The sequence below is a fragment of the Galeopterus variegatus genome, unplaced genomic scaffold (genome assembly GCF_000696425.1).
Source record: "Galeopterus variegatus unplaced genomic scaffold, G_variegatus-3.0.2 Scaffold1546, whole genome shotgun sequence".
Lineage (NCBI taxonomy): Eukaryota > Metazoa > Chordata > Mammalia > Dermoptera > Cynocephalidae > Galeopterus > Galeopterus variegatus.
Window position 1 is genome coordinate 198,533 of NW_007727657.1, and position 12,131 is coordinate 210,663.

A 12,131-nucleotide genomic window follows, 5' to 3' on the forward strand; every position below is an offset into this window, starting at 1 on the left:
TCTTTTTCTTTTTTATCTTCCATATTCCTTCCTTCCTTTATTCTCTCTTTCTGAGTGGAGGTTACCTGTGCCCAGTCCTTCTGCAAACATCCATGGTGAGCCCATTCTGAAGGTTGAAGAGTTAGGCTGCTGCACCTTGAATGTCCTGCTTTGCATTTCTATCCTCAGCTCCTCAACATATATGTCTTGCAAGTTTATGTGCCTTTTTATTTAACCTGAACCTCTTTTATTTAATTTTTAACATGAAAACTTATAATTTTTGTGTTTTTACTATGCTGTAATTCTCTGCACTTCCTATTATATATGATTGTTAAATAAATCATATTTAAGGGAAAATAATCGTGAAACATTTGATATTTGATGTAGTTCACTTTGGTGGGGCATTGGAAAGTTGAAGAAATTGGGGAAAACCAGAAGTAGAACAACTCAAAAATTGGTAAAGGGCCGGCCCGGTGGCGCACTGCTATAGTGCGCCGCTTGGGAAGCATGGTGGCGCTCCCGCCGAGGGTTCGGATCCCACATACAGACCGGCCGCTCACTGGCTGAGCGAGGTGCGGGAGCAACACCGAGGGTTGCGATCCGTTGCCGGTCACGAAAAAAGACAAAAAGGAAAAAAAAAGAAATTGGTAAGAGTTTTGTTATAAAGTGATTTTTGCTCTATTAAAGAAATATTTATTGAACACTTGATATTACACCTATTATTAGCGAGCTGCTGGCTAAAAGTCTGTTACATACATGAATATGGAAACCTAAATCTTTCCTCTAGAAATTTCAAGTCTTACAGAGAGGATAATCTGTACATATTATAAAAATAAAGTGCACCTGTGAATATTAGAGGAGGTAGAAACGGCTTCTATCTTCAAGGCTTCCAGGAAGACAGAATAGATGGTACATGAGTTGACACTTAAATAATAAATAATAACAAAAGCTTGTAATCATTGCCTATTTTCCATATGCAGCCTCCCTATAAATACTTGACAAACACTATCTTATCCTCACAGTAATTCAGCAAAGTGCTATTGATACAAATAAAGGAAACCATCTCAGAGAAAGAGCCATATCCAAGGCTATGCAGATTTCCAGTGGCAGACTTCACAGTGGATTTGGGTCTAGATCTCTCTGGCACCAAAGATCTCCCTTTTTTTCTACTACATCTATGTGGGGCAGGACAGAAGCAACAGAAGAAAAAGCTCTGTGAAGAAGAACAATGTGAATAAGCAATACCTGACGATAGTAAAGAAGCAATGGTATCCAGATAAAGACCTAGTGAGTTTCAATTAATTGAATTAAGGGAAATTAGCACAATATGTCTCATCCCTAAGACTGTATCTCTATGATGCCAAAGTGTTCCAGACAAAAACATAAAAAAGTATCTCGTCATCAGATATATGACACTTAACTGAATTTTTTACTTTAAATGTGATTACATGATAAAGTTCCACTTAATATTGAAAAGCTTTTAACATCTATATTTTAACTTAGAATAATAATTTAGATATAAAACACATATACCCTTTGGGAGCTGTATTAAGCCTCTGTCCTCTGTTTAATTGCTTTTCTAAGTACTGCAAAGCTTTCCACCATCTAGACAATGTATATTTTAGTTTCCAAAAACTTAATAATGTCTTGCACTACATTCTTGTCATTTCTTTGGAGGGAATCCTAAATATTTAAAATACAAATTCTATATATGGTTTGACATGTATATTTAAAGCTCTATTTGGAGGCTTTTATTCTTTAGTAACAGACACTTCTGTGAAGGTTGCAGATCTTCTTTTGTATCTCGAGCTGTTAGATTTTTATCTCATAATTAAATATTATAATTATTTTGTTATTCTAGTTTATCAGAGTCTCACTACTGCATTACATTATTTTTCTTAGATTATCTTTTATTAACTCTTTTATTAATCTCTTTTATTAATTTCTTAGATTATCTCTTTTAGTAACTACTCTTTGAGGCATTACTATTCCCATCTATGGATGGGGAAGTGTGGCAGAGGAGGGTGAAATAATTTGTGTAAGATTATGCAGTAATTGGGAGAGCCCAGATTTGAAGTGTAGGGTAGTCTGACTCCCAGAACCACTAGGCTAGACTGCCTCTGGCCAACAGGGGCGGGGGGGATCTGCCATGTCTTCTCTACCCATCATATTCGTTACCTTCCTTTTCTACTCTGTCCCACTAACAGGCACTTGTCCCTAGAAGCTACCACTTTCAAAGGGCAGAATTTCCAGTGACAAACGGTGGGGTTGTGTGTGCTTTGATAACCAACTAAACCTTGTATTACTTAGACAAGATGCCTCTGATTTCACTGATGGGAGGAATCATTTCCCATGCTTCAGATGAGACTGTAAAATGTGCTTTCAAATAACCACTCATACTCAGTCTAGACTCTTACTACTCAAAGAATGGTCCACACCTGGAAACTTCTTAGGGAAAAAGAATCTCAGGCCCCATTCAGACCAACTAAACTAGAACTGGCATTTTAAGAAGATAACTGGGTGATTTCTATATGTATTGCTGTTCTAGACAGTAATCAAACATTATGGAGGTAATTCTAAACACCTAAGTACAAAGTTGTTTTTCTTTGCAGTAGAGGTGCTTAAATGCCTTTTGACTCTTGTGCCCTCCCTCAGATCTATCAACAGCATGGAACCAAAGATGAAGATCCAGACTATTATGTCTTTTAATGAGGTGTGTGTATCTGTATTAATGAAATGTGATTCCTTATATGAATAATTAGAGGAGGACCCATGAAGGCTTGGAAAAAATGTTAAGTGTGTGAGTGTGACCATTTGGCTTTCAGAGCAAAGAGTCCCGACAGGGGAGGACTTTATAAAAGATACTGACACAGTCAATGTATCCTGTTCTCACTGGCCTGTCAAGTACTGTAATCGAATTATACATTGTACAAGGGCACTTTGCCTTTCACAGGTGACAAATACATTGCATAACTATTAGCCTCAAAACACAGTTTGATATGTTTCTCTGTTGTTTGCCAGCTATTTTGTAAACCTTAGAATATAGAAGACATTATGAAAAATATGCTTGGAATGTATGGGGTAGAACGATGGAGAGGGCCTTAAACATTAGATCTAATTACCTAGCCTAGAGTGAAAGAAAAGGCTAGTGTCCAGTTTGGAAGCAAAAAGCCATCTGAGTTAGGAAATGTAAAATATGAGGGGAAAAAAATAGAAAACAGGGAGCTGAGATTGGTTTATGGAAGTAAAGGAAAGCTCAGTGTATTTTCAGGTGATATACCACAGAGAATGTGCGGATGGACAGCTGGAGGCCTCATTCCATGTTCTACTGAGACTGTGAAGTAAAGAAAAAATTAGTATTAGGTGTTGGTATGAGGGAGGCCTAAAGGGGCAAAAAGATCTGTATAAAGGGAGGTGAGTGAGATAACTCTAGTTCTTGAGTTGCAAGAAACAAAGGCTTTTGGTGACTAAATTTGGTTGGGCAAAATTCTTCTGCATGGGGACTACCTTCCTTGACCCTAAAAATGGTACAATTTTCTGTCTTTTTATTTGTCGTGTTTGTGTTACGTTTACGTCCCATTGTAAGTCAAACAATACTGTACTTGTCTCTTGTGTGGGTGTGATTTTTCCATTTAGGATTTCTCTGTTGAAAAAGCTAAAGCATGCATGGGATTCTCATGACCCTCCCCTGATCTGAAGAACTTTTACTCTAGATGAACGCAAAACTCACAACATTCAGCTTTTCTCTAGGAAAAGCCCGGCACAGAAAGCCCTACGAATGTTGCCACATTGCCCCTGCAGGTGTTTCTTGCTTTCAGAGCACAGAGTTGGACATGTACTAACGTATTTGGAAGTCAGATCCTCCAAAGGTGATGAGAACTAAGTCTGCAAGGAGGTACAACACCGCGAAGCCGTACTTTAATCCATGTGCTGTAATTTTGAATTTTAAAATAGTGAAGAGAAACCAAAGGCACATTTGATAAACTTCTGGAAGATAAGTAATAACATCCATAAAATGATAAACACTGCTGAGGTATATACAGCAGGAAGAAAAACTTTAATATTATGAGGATCCATAGCTAGTGAAAATTTGTACAAAGAACCGAAATCTATTTTTCCCAAGTCAAGTTTTCTTCCACAGTTACTGTCCTATAAGTAAAGTATCTCCCTCCCCATCCCCCAAAAGGGCACCTTTTTTCTTTTCAAAATCCTTGACTTTGGATATTGTTGAAAAATTCTTACTTTTTCCTTCAACTTCATTTGGCATACCATCTTATCATTCCTAAATAATTTGCTAAATGTAGAAATAAAATATGTTCATTTTCTTACGTACCTTTCCTGAAAAGTATTAAACTGCATTAGACTTCATTCTTAAAAATTGATTTTCTGATGAACAACACTATACCTGCATACGAACAAGTGAAAATAATAGTGTCTCTTTAGAAATAAGAAATTTCCTAGAAATAAAATATGTTCATTTTCTTACGTACCTTTCCTGAAAAGTATTAAACTGCATTAGAATTCATTCTTAAAAATTGATTTTCTGATGAACAACACTATACCTGCATACGAACAAGTGAAAATAATAGTGTCTCTTTAGAAATAAGAAATTTCCTGTGCCTCAAACATTAATTAATTTTATCTTAGTGTGTGGGGGGTGGGGGTGGGGAGTATAAAACTTCGTGGTTTCAAATTAAATATTAAGTTAGAGATTTCAAATTTTGAAACTCACCTTTCTAATTCCTGCTCCACTCATTAAAATCACAGGTTTCCCTCTGAAAGACAGAACCAAGTGACAGCTACAGCACTTTCTTTTTTGATTGTTTTAATGATATTTGCATGTGATTATAAAACTAATATGCATTTAATCCCTTGTTTTTAAATCAATGATTCCCCTTTTTCATTACAGAGGGCATCTAAATAGCCTTCCTCGCTTAGCCTGCAAGGTAGACTAGGCATTTCACGAGGGCAGGGGTTTATGTCTCGTTACCTTCTTCTCCCATAGCCTAGCACACTGGCACACAGCACATCCTATTTTTGACTGAATTTGATACATTAAACTCAACTATACATTTCCGAAGCCTTTCAGGACTTACTTCTCAGAATTGTTGGTAGGATAAAATATACAAGTATTAAAACAGATAAGGAACCTAGAGCCTGTTGACTTATATACTCAACAAGGATTAGCTATTATTTGTTAATTTGTATAAGCACATGTTACTAGCTACGTGACGCAAACATATATGAACATATAATAGCTAACACTCATTGAGTGCATATTACAAGTCCACTAAGTTCTAAGTTCCTTATCTATACCAGCTTAATTTTCACAGCAACCCTAAGAGATAGACATAGTAGTAGTCCCTCTTCCAGCCACCCCACAACTGAAATCCATGGACGCTCAAGTTCCTTATATAAAATGGCATAGTACTTGCTTATAACCTACATACATCTTCTCATTTATCTTTAAGTCATCTCTAGGTTACTTATAATACCTCACACAATATAAATGCTGTGTAAATAGTTGTTATACTGTGTTGTTTTTTATTTGTATTATTTTTTATTGTATACTGTTATTGTTATTGGGGTTTTTTTTCCAAATATTTTCAACCACAATATAAATGCTGTGTAAATAGTTGTTATACTGTGTTGTTTTTTATTTGTATTATTTTTATTGTATACTGTTATTGTTATTGGGGTTTTTTTTCCAAATATTTTCAACCCACAGGTGGTTGAATCCATGGATGCAGAACCCGTGGATGCAGAGGGCTGACTGTTTTATTGTTACACCCATTTTACAGATGGGAAAACTGAAGCAGAGAAAGGCAAAGCGATGTGTTCAAGGTCTTCCATCCTGGAAGATGCAGACTAAGGATTCTGGCTGCAGAGTTCATGGCCTCAACATCATTCTACTCTCTCAAAACTAAACCAAACCAAACTCCAAGAGATTGCTGAACTGGATGGACATAGTCTACAATTTCTTCAGTTGTTGAGAACTTTACCATGGCATAGTGCTTGGCTCAATTTAAAGTTAAATCATATCATTTCGATAAGTATTATAGACCCGTTTCTTCTTTCTCTTCAAAGAGCATTGCATTGTGTAGGTCTTTACCATCTTACTTGTTAAATATTGGGCTTCTCTGTTTCTAGCAATTCTTGCCTTTTCTTTTCTGTGCACTGTTATTATGTTAAATCTCCCTGATTAATTATTTGGCCATATTGCTTCTCTTCTTAAAGCAGTCTCTCCTTGTCTACATCAGGGGTCAGCAAACATGTTCTGTAAAGGGTCAGACAGTAAATATTTTAGGCTTTGCAGGCCACATACCCTGACCCTGAACCTCCCCCTTTCCCCTCCACTTCCTCTTCCTTCTCCTTTCTCCCCATTCTCTCCTCTTTCTCTTCCTGCTTTTTCTCCTCCTCCTCCTTCTCCTTCCTCTCTCTTTCCTTCTTTTACAGTCCTTTAAAAATGTAAAAACCATTCTTAGCTTGGTGGGAAGAGAGCAAACTCAGAACACGCTGCAGACTAGGCCCATGGCCTGCTCCACACATTGCTCCTTTTTCAGGCCAAGGAGCTCAGTACCCTGCTGAAAGACAGAGGCTGTCCTGCCAGCACCAGCCATCTCTAGGAGCTGGGGAGGTCGATACCTCCAACACGCCTGCCACCCGCTCCCAGCACACACATCAGTCTGGAAGGGCTGGCTGTAGTGCTGGTTCTCAACATTTAGCATGCACCTGCACCACCTAGAGGGTTTGTGAACATACAGACCGCTGAGCCCCTTCCCCAGAGATTCTGATTCAGTAGGTCTGGGATGGGGCCTGGGGTGAAGCTGATGCTATCAGTCTAGGGATCTCACTCTGAGAACCCCATGGCCTGCTCCACACATTGCTCCTTTTTCAGGCCAAGGAGCTCAGTACCCTGCTGAAAGACAGAGGCTGTCCTGCCAGCACCAGCCATCTCTAGGAGCTGGGGAGGTCGATACCTCCAACACGCCTGCCACCCGCTCCCAGCACACACATCAGTCTGGAAGGGCTGGCTGTAGTGCTGGTTCTCAACATTTAGCATGCACCTGCACCACCAAGAGGGTTTGTGAACATACAGACCGCTGAGCCCCTTCCCCAGAGACTCTGATTCAGTAGGTCTGGGATGGGTCCTGGGGTGAAGCTGATGCTATCAGTCTAGGGATCTCACTCTGAGAACTGCTGGCCTACAGGTAAAGCTGAAACTCCTTAGCATAACATTCAAAGCCCCTTGCAGTGTAANCACAATATAAATGCTGTGTAAATAGTTGTTATACTGTGTTGTTTTTTATTTGTATTATTTTTTATTGTATACTGTTATTGTTATTGGGGTTTTTTTTCCAAATATTTTCAACCCACAGGTGGTTGAATCCATGGATGCAGAACCCGTGGATGCAGAGGGCTGACTGTTTTATTGTTACACCCATTTTACAGATGGGAAAACTGAAGCAGAGAAAGGCAAAGCGATGTGTTCAAGGTCTTCCATCCTGGAAGATGCAGACTAAGGATTCTGGCTGCAGAGTTCATGGCCTCAACATCATTCTACTCTCTCAAAACTAAACCAAACCAAACTCCAAGAGATTGCTGAACTGGATGGACATAGTCTACAATTTCTTCAGTTGTTGAGAACTTTACCATGGCATAGTGCTTGGCTCAATTTAAAGTTAAATCATATCATTTCGATAAGTATTATAGACCCGTTTCTTCTTTCTCTTCAAAGAGCATTGCATTGTGTAGGTCTTTACCATCTTACTTGTTAAATATTGGGCTTCTCTGTTTCTAGCAATTCTTGCCTTTTCTTTTCTGTGCACTGTTATTATGTTAAATCTCCCTGATTAATTATTTGGCCATATTGCTTCTCTTCTTAAAGCAGTCTCTCCTTGTCTACATCAGGGGTCAGCAAACATGTTCTGTAAAGGGTCAGACAGTAAATATTTTAGGCTTTGCAGGCCACATACCCTGACCCTGAACCTCCCCCTTTCCCCTCCACTTCCTCTTCCTTCTCCTTTCTCCCCATTCTCTCCTCTTTCTCTTCCTGCTTTTTCTCCTCCTCCTCCTTCTCCTTCCTCTCTCTTTCCTTCTTTTACAGTCCTTTAAAAATGTAAAAACCATTCTTAGCTTGGTGGGAAGAGAGCAAACTCAGAACACGCTGCAGACTAGGCCCATGGCCTGCTCCACACATTGCTCCTTTTTCAGGCCAAGGAGCTCAGTACCCTGCTGAAAGACAGAGGCTGTCCTGCCAGCACCAGCCATCTCTAGGAGCTGGGGAGGTCGATACCTCCAACACGCCTGCCACCCGCTCCCAGCACACACATCAGTCTGGAAGGGCTGGCTGTAGTGCTGGTTCTCAACATTTAGCATGCACCTGCACCACCAAGAGGGTTTGTGAACATACAGACCGCTGAGCCCCTTCCCCAGAGACTCTGATTCAGTAGGTCTGGGATGGGTCCTGGGGTGAAGCTGATGCTATCAGTCTAGGGATCTCACTCTGAGAACTGCTGGCCTACAGGTAAAGCTGAAACTCCTTAGCATAACATTCAAAGCCCCTTGCAGTGTAACCCCAGCCTATCTTTTCAGTCATAGCCTGCCTTGCAGAATTCACGGTTCCTGGGTGTCTACCACCCCTTTGCACTGAGGGTCTCTTCTGCCTGGGTCTTGCTGCTCCCTTGACCATCTTTACTTGTCACTATCCGTCCTTCCTCTAAGAATCTATGCATATGCCAGCTCTCCCACAAAGCCTGTTGTCATTATTCTGGCCAGAACTCTCTGTCCTTCTCCTCTGGATAAACACTGACCTGTTCTCTCTGTGCGGGAAAATTACAGCTCTCTGCATCATATGCTTGCTGCTAGGTTTTGAGGTAAAAGAAGAACTGAGCCTTACACAAACTGTAAGTTATTATTCTGGCCAGAACTCTCTGTCCTTCTCCTCTGGATAAACACTGACCTGTTCTCTCTGTGTGGGAAAATTACAGCTCTCTGCATCATATGCTTGCTGCTAGGTTTTGAGGTAAAAGAAGAACTGAGCCTTACACAAACTGTAAGTTAGTGTTTGGTAAATATTTGTTGAATAAATGAATGAAGGCAGGAAGGAAGAGTTTATTCTTATTTGTCCTGATTGGTATATAATTGAGTTAATCTTTTTCAGATTATGTCTCTAGTTAATTCAGTCAAAATGAGACTCCCTTTTCAAGCACTTTAGACCTACAGAATCCCAAAAAGCCATTTGTACTTTATCTCAAAACAGACAAATGGGGAGTACATTAATTCTTAATCAATTCTTAATAGCATACTAAAAGCAAACCTGAATTATATGAGAGAAACATTAAGTTCTCTCCATATGTCTCTTATCTCTGCCCTTGGGGAGATGAGTCTGCTGGTGCGGAGATATATTGTAGTAAATCCTACCAACTTTGCTAAGGATAAAAGCTCATATTTCCTAGGTGATTTCCTATAGCCTTGATGATTAATAGTGAAAACCATACAGGATTTGGAACAAGAATGACTTTAATTCTTAGTCATCGGTGGTTGGTAGCTGTTATCCTTAATATTTCCTAATCTCTAACCATGAATACTTTGATAGAATGGTAAATTAATAATTAGGAATATTTAGAAATATCTAGAAAGTATCTGACCATTGTTGGCCATCAATGAACAGAAATTAGTATTATTATTTTATATTCATTCATATGCTATTATTTCTTGCAAAATTTTATGTGAAAGACCTGAGGCAAAAAAAATCTCACTTAAGCATGGAATTTGGCCCTCAGTTCAATTCTGAACTTTGTCATTTACCAGCTCTGTGGTCTTGAACAAGCCTCAATTTTCTCATCTATAAAGGTGAGATAGTAAGAATACCTATCTTAAACGATTGTTGGAATTATTAAATGAAATGACCCATGTAAAGTGCTAAGAATATTGCCTGACATAGAGAAAAAATGGAAATAATGTAAGCTATAAAAATAAGAACCCATCAGGAGTTTCATTCCCTTCTGTTAAAATTAATTGATGTTTACAGTTTTAAGAACATAGCATGGCTTTAACTTCAGAAGCAATATCCTAAAAGTCCACATGATGGGGAGATTGCTCCATGCAAAGAGTAGGCCAGCCATTCTATCTATAGTAGACATCTTATTATCATTAACTTTAGCATTTATGTCCTTGCTTGAGGAGAGGAGAGGCAAAATTGCATATATAGATACAGATTATATACAAATAGATTGACATTGAGATATAGATCAATATACATGGTATGGATAGATAGGTAAATCATGTAGACATTCTATTTTGGGGAAAAAATTTAATGCAAATATTAAAGAGAAAATTATCAGCATAAAAATAAAATAACTTTTAGCCTTCCTGGGTGGCTTGTTAAATAAAACACATTATTGGACATTCAGGTGCACTGAGAAGCAACAACAGCAGTTTCTCAAAAATGAAAACTACACACGCACACACACACACACACCCAGCAAACTTCCTGATTTCACAGACTCTTCAATAGCAAAATAAGAAAGAAAGTTTTCTTTAGAATAAACAAGACCGGAGAGAACCTTGTGTAAATTACCCATGAGAGGAACAGCCCTGTCCACCAAGTGTGGTGAGTCACGTGCAGTCTAGAAGCCAAGTGGGTCAACATTGGATCATAATCTTAAGAAGGGCTGCTGGAAATAGCCATGGTGCACAGACACATTCATACGGAGATGACTTGGCAGCAGGAAGCTACTAAGAGCAAGTTGTGTGGCCAGGGGCGGGGATAGAGCAGGAGCTGGCCTTGCCTCTCCTCAGGCTCTCTCCCTCTGCCTCCCCTTTCTCTTTTCCCCCAAGTCACCTTTGCTCAGGACCTGCTCACTTTCTTCCCTTTGTCCAGGTTACTCTGAATGTCTGTTTCCATTCTCACCTGGCTTCTCCTTAACAGAAGAGAATATGGAAGTGCTAATTTTGGGAAGTATTTATTTAATAAAGCTTTAATCATCTGTGCTTAATTTAATAGCAAACTTTAAATTTCTTCTTTCTTTAAAAATGTTTTTTTTAATTTTAGTGTAGTGAAACATTTTATATGTATATACACATATGTCTATAATTTAGTGTACATTTTACATATGTATACATATATATACATATTTTATATACATACATATATACACGTGTATGCAAACACAAACATATGTAAATTCTACACACACACACATATATATTGTTCAATAGAAAAAAATTTTCAACTCCATATTACACAGTAAAAGAAAAAAACTATATAATTTGGCAACTTTATTTTCCCCAAAATGTTTCCTTATTTTGTGCAGATACAGTTGTGGGTAGTTTATGATGACAAAATCTAATTTTTAATATTTTTCTGCCCATACCACAGAAAAATTATTATTTTTAAAATTTCGTTTAACTCTCAACCAGTTCTAATGAACTACTTTCTATGTAAACTCCATTTATACTGACAATGAAAACTCAAGCTTGATATCATATGTAAGTCCAGAATTTAGAAGCATAATTCCTATCTTAGTCATAATTGACCACCATGTCGTTTTAATTTTCAGACTATTGAGTGTTCTTAAAAGCAAATAAAGAACCCATAATAATATTTAAAACACTTGACACGTGTAACAAACAAGTGTCAGATTCAAAATAGGAAATCTATGTCCCATTAGGGCAAGAGAAGAAAGAAAAGAACAACATATGGTAATATAATTAGTGCAATTAAGGAAAGACATCTGCAGGGGGAATGTAATGGGAAACCCGCCCATCTACAGCAATGCCTTGAAAAATGCTAGGCTCTCTAAACAGAAGAGGAAAGATATTCTCCTGTAATTATTAAAGAGATGTTCAACCATCTGTGAGCTATTTTTTAAAGTTCTTATTGTTTCCTTGTTTTGATTCATATAAAACCATGTTATACCTTTGCTACTTTTGAGATTTTGAAATCAATTAAACTCATTGCTCAGCATGAGGAGAGCAGCACATAGAATGTTCTATTTGGTTCCTCATTGAGTAACATATTATTTCTTTCAACACCATAATATCTATAGCATATTCCATAATTACACATTTAGGTCTGGGGTAATTATGTTGGTTACTATTTTTCTTTGGCAATACAAATTCTGGCAGTAGTAAGTGAAAAGTATTCC